Raw genomic sequence first — 6,000 nt, 5'->3', positions numbered from 1 at the left:
TGTTTTTAAAACTAATGAGGAAACTGGATAAGTTTGCATGAAAAGGGCTTTGCATGAAAAGTTTGCATGGTGCCTGGAACATCAAATGCGAAAAGAACCTGAAATAATATTTGAGAGTGGTAGTGAATTAGGTAAAAAGTCCAGAGAAATTTTATTGGATGTGTATGGAGGAGTGTTTGGTACAAAAGTTCATCTCATTTGAAGGACTTTTTGAAACATTTAATGTTTAAGAGCAAACACATTTTGGGGGAAAACATGTCCCCTTTAAGGGATTGAACAGTCGATGTTAATAACATTAAAGGAGTTGTAAAGTCAGAATTTTTTTTTTATCTAAATGCATAGAATGCATTAAGATAAAAAACAAAAAAAAAAAAACAAAAAAAAACCTTCTTGTTGTAGCAGCCTCCCCAGCACCCCCCTAATACTTACCTGAGCCCCATCTCTTTCCAGCAATGTCCACGAGTTCCTCAGCCGTCCGGGACTCTCTCTCCTGATTTGCTGAGACACAGCCATTGGCTTCAATGGCTGTCAATCAAAGTCAGTTAGCCAATCAGGAGATAGAGGGGTTAGGGCCAAGCAGCAGCTCCGTGTCTGAATGGACACATGGAGCTGCAGCTTGGCTTGGGTGCCCTCATAGCAAGCTGCTTGATGAGGGACCCGAGAAAAGGAGGATCTGGGCCACTCTGTGCAAAACCAACTGCACAGAGGAGGTAAGTATAACATGTTTGTTTAAAAAAAAAAAAAAACAAGACTTTACATTCACTTTAAAGCTGGGTTCACACTTCTGCAAATTGGATTTCCGGCATCCAATTCGCATCACAGGAGATTGTAACTGGCTCCCAATGGAGCCGGTTTACACATCTGTGAGGCGGCTGTGGAGAGGATTGCACAGGTGTCCTGCGCGTCTTTGGCTCCATTTTTGGCCTGAATTCAGGCAAAACTTTAGGCCTGAATTGCCCCTGAAGCGGAGAACAGAAACACACCGGAACCCTGCTGTCAGCCACCTCCGTTTTAAGTGTGAACCCAACCTAAGACAGAATGCACTAAGGGACCAGTATTAAAGTTTAAAGCCTAAGTTTACCTAAAATAAATAAATAATTAAATAAATAAAAAAGCACAAGGGATAATACTTACCTTCAGGAAGATGTGTTACTGTTTCCTTCTCTTGCTGAAATCTTCCTTCTTTGATGCCCCCCCCCCCCCACCTCTGTTATCATAATTCTTCATCAAGATTGAATGACTATGCCTGCCCATTTCTGCCCAGCTAATCCCTTCTTACAAACTGTTACCACAGCTTCAATAAAAGAAACAGGATTTATTTGTGAAAGAAACAGAACTTGTGTATTGAGAACGGGTGGATAATTGATAGGTCCACCTCCTCCATGTATAAATCATGTTTTCACCATAATAACACCCACCACACCATAAGAATACAATGGCACAAGGCATTGGAGGAAACAAAATATTGGCAAAAAGAGGACACAGCAGCTTACTGAAGGTAAGTGATGTCCCTTGTGCTGATCTTTTGTTCTGTATTAGGTAAACATAGGCTTTAATGAAGACTATTGATCTCCTGGTGGCACTAAAAGCAGCTGTCAGGAGATTTTGTTAAGCCTTAACACAGATTCTCTTGCAATTTTCTTAAGAGTGACTTTTCAACTTCCTTTGATTTCTTGTATTACATTTTTTTTTTTCTTTTTACAAAGACATATTATTTACAAGCATCCAAGAAAACAATTTGAAACCAAGCTCTAGATTGCTGAGTCTTAAACAATTAAGTCCCAGGCCTATTTTTCACACTTTTTGTTCACAAGTTAAAATCAGTTTTTTTTTGCTAGAAAACTACTTAGAACCCCCAAACATTATATATATATATATATATATATATATATATATATATATATATATATATATATACATATATATATATATATATATATATATATATTTTTAGCAAAGATTCTGTAAAGTTAGCCCATTTTTTTGTATATTGTGAAAGATGATGTCACGCCGAGTAAATAGATACCCAACATGTTACGGTTTAAAATTGCGCACACCCGTGGAATGGCGACAAACTACGGTCAATAAAAATCTCCATAGGCAACGCTTTAAAAATTTTTAACAGTTACCAGTTTAGAGTTAGAGTGTTGCTCTTTTTTCTACATTATTGCTCACGCTCTGGTGATCGCGGCGATACCTCACATGTGTGGTTTGAACAGCGATTTCATTTGCGGCGCAACTTCCATATACGTTTTCTTTTGTGCGCAAGCTCACGGCGACAGGGGCGGCTAAAATTTTTTTTTTTTCCTATTTATTTATTTATTTATTTTCATTTTAATACAGGTTTAAAAAAAAAAAAAAAACTGATAACTTTTATTGCTGTTACAAGCAATGTAAACATCCCTTGTGACAGCAATATGCAGTGACAGGTACTCTTTATGGAGGGATCGAGGGTCTAAAAGACCCCAAAACCCTCCACTACACTTCCATGTATTCAAAATGCCGAAAACGGCATTTTTGAATGCACTCACTTTTTAAATCTGCCGCCTTTAGCAGCCGAGTAACCCGGAAGTGACGTCATTGACGCCACCTCCGGGTTACGTCATCGGAGACCCGATCGAAGCCGCATACAGCTTAGATCGGGACTCCATCCAGCCGGCAGAGGTGCATAAGGTGGCGGGAGGGGATGTCCCCTCCTGCTCGCCGGGGTAACGATCGAGCGGCTCCCGAGCCACATTGGTCATTACTGCTGGAAAGCCGACTGCCGGCTCTAAAAAATGGTACCTGGATGATGCCTCTAGCTAGAGGCATCTCCCCGGTACAACCACTTAAAGTGAGCCGGCGTACGGGTATGTCAGTTTGCGTTAAGTGGTTAATGATTAATCTCTGTTCTTTTTCTTTCTGTGCTACAAAAAATCACCGGAAATATTTCCCTTAACTTGGAATTGGCCTGAATAATGATGAGAGCTTCAGCAGTTGGACAAAACATCATAAAGAACCAGCTGATTATGAACACAATAGACATGGATGAAGATGAAGCAATAAAAGACCTGGAAACGTAAAATAGGGCATGTACTGCAAGAAAAAGCAACATTGTTTTTGTAGCATTAATGAGGGATTGGAGTTTAGAACCAGTAAAACCAGAATTTGTTATTTTCATGTTCCATATGTGTCTAACAAGAGTAAATATAGTAAAAGAAAGAGAAATGAGGGAGAGGCTAAAGGGTAAATAACAGCCAAGTATCCCCACTATCACACCAAAGAAGAAGTCAGTAGAAAGGCTCTCATCAATGACCATGGAGTAATTTGATGAATTAGAGATAGTTTGTTCAATAGGAATAATGAAAACCTTCCAGACAGATAAGACACTTAAGAGAAATGATCCTGCTGCTGATACAAACAGAAGCTGCCGTAGAAACATTGTGATGGACTTCTTGACCCAAACAAAAATAGTAAAACGTAGGTTAGAGATGGCTGAGCAGTAGTAGGTGCACAGAAAGGCAGTCAACCAATAATCAAAGTAGGTCAGTGTAGAAAGAGAGACGGAGAAGGTCCAAAAAAGTTCTTTCTCAAAAAACTTGTGGAACCATACAAGAAAAATGATGAAAATCAAGGTCAAACATAGCTGTAGAAGGCTGTTCACCAGTCCTTTGGTCAGATGGATCAGATCACATGGTTTTAGTTTCTGTCTTGCTTTGATGCTTTTTACATGAACAAAGAAAATGCACATGTTCAGAACAATCCCAGTGGTAGTTTCCAACAAAATTATAATTATTATAGCAATATACAGTGGAGGAACCATGTTGGATGTCCTGTTTCTAAAGTTTAGCTGTTCCGTTTTCCACCGTCTCTTTCAAACAAACAATGCCTGTAAAAATCGAGGTGCTCAATGATATCTTAATATTTCCGCAAGCAGTCAAGAGCTGAGGTTTCATAGCTTGTAGTCTATATATTTATATGGAGTGGTAATTCAATATGAAGGTAATTTTGACTAGCAAATACTCTCTTCCCGTGACTCAGCAAGTGTATGTCAAACCCTTCCAGCACCACATCTACCAGAGAGAGAAATAGTCACAGGTTTTCTAACCTTCTGATTGCTGTCCCCCCATCTCCCCTGCAAAATAAGTTATACATTGAAAGTGTTTGTGCTAGGAGAAGATTTTCCTCAACCATTAACTGAGAAGCTAATTGTTTAGGTGCGTATGTTAATTATGCCTCTGCAATTACCTGGAAATAAAGGAAAGAGAGATGCAGGACTCTGTAGGTGCTTGGTAAACAGAGCCATATATTGAATCAAGTAAAACCATAGTATTTATTAAATTATACAAACAAAGATAAAAACATTGATACATCCTAATATCAACATCCATAAAAAGTAGATGACAATGCTTTTTAGTTACATTGCTGTTTCCACGCTTTTAATTTGACATGTTTCACCATACAGGCTTCTTCAGGAAAAGGTGCTATACAGTAACTACTAAATGAAAAAAAACATATATCAAAAGAATGCACTTATAAACATAATTCATGTGGGGGGCGTTGCTACCGCATGAGTGAATGGCAGCTTGAGAGCGCGGCTCCTCCTCACCAACGGGGATCCCAGCAATAAGAGGCGATCTACCATAAGACAATGCATTAGAGGTTACAATGGAGAATAATCACATTGCAATCTCTTTTTTTATGCTTCTGTGCTTGATTTATAACATTCCTGATTGATAAAATGTGTTCTGTGAACTGTTGCTTTGTTCCTTGTGAACAAAGCAGTCAGGGATTCCCTTCATCTATACCAGGCCCTTATCCTAGATGAGGGTCTGGTATAAATGTTAATGGGGACCCCAGAGAAAAAGAATGGAATAGGGTTCCCTATAAAAATACACATTGAACTCCTATCCTAAGAGGTATGGTATAAATGCCAAGGGTGACCGCATGTAAAAAAAAGTAAATGCAGAAAAGGAGAGGTGAGTGTGCACCCTCCCCCCCCCCTCCCCACTGACTCATTTTAGGCCACATGCTCTTCTTGATGAGGACAAGGGTTTCTTTCCCATATCTCTAACCTAGTGGTTGTGGGGAGCTATGGGAGGGAGCCTTTTTGGAAAATAAGATATCCAGATATTGATAAAAATGTAAAAAAATAAATAAATAAATAAAAATGGGCCACAATGTAAATCCATCAACAATCAAATCATCCACTGATGCAGATCCACATTGATCATGATGAACAACGCCCACTGACCCACCAAAAGATACAAATGCTGACACAATCAGCTCCTGAAGACTGCCTGCTGCAAATTACAGCCCCCATTTTTTTGTCGCAGAATGTAAACAAAGGAGCAGGGCCTCCTGAATGATGTCATTGGTCAAATTTGGACCTCTTATAAAAGGTAAATGTAATACCGCTGCCAGGGCCGCTGATAGGGGGGGACCACCAGCCCTCTTGTAGGGGGCCCGAGCACACAAGGGGGCCCACACAGAGAGGGGGATTAGTGATGGACAACAAATACAGAAATCTTCCTCCAGCACCTGAATCTGATCTGTCCCCCTCCCTGCTATCAGCTTTTATCTGCTGAGAAAGAGACAGTCATCCCTTCACTAATCCCCCTCCCTGTGTGGGCCCCCCTCCCAGCACTGGCTCTAATGTTATCTCTACTCAGGAGTTTATTTGTAACTTTGTTTCTCTCTCTCTGTCTCTTTGATCACTGAGCTCCAACTGCCCAGCCTGTATATTTTTCTCATCTCATCTTCATTTTTATTTAACATATTTTTTTTTTTTAGATTTAGCAGGAATCATGTGAATTATGTTATATTTGTGTCTGCTAATAGTGATTTTGTTGTAATTTTAGCTAAATATATCTTTAATATTTTCTTTGGGGGGGGGGAGCCCTGCCAGGTAGTCTGTATGGGGCCCCACGATTTCTAACAGCAGCCCTGACCGCTGCTAAAATGTTTTACTTTCTGCTGCAGGTGGATGATCAACTCATTTGAACACCAGCTTACTTCAGT

The sequence above is a fragment of the Pelophylax lessonae genome (genome assembly GCF_965119305.1).
Source record: "Pelophylax lessonae genome assembly, chromosome: 6".
In the NCBI taxonomy this organism is placed as follows: Eukaryota; Metazoa; Chordata; class Amphibia; order Anura; family Ranidae; genus Pelophylax; species Pelophylax lessonae.
The sequence above is the reverse complement of the archived record's forward strand: the minus strand, read 5'-3'. Positions refer to the sequence as shown.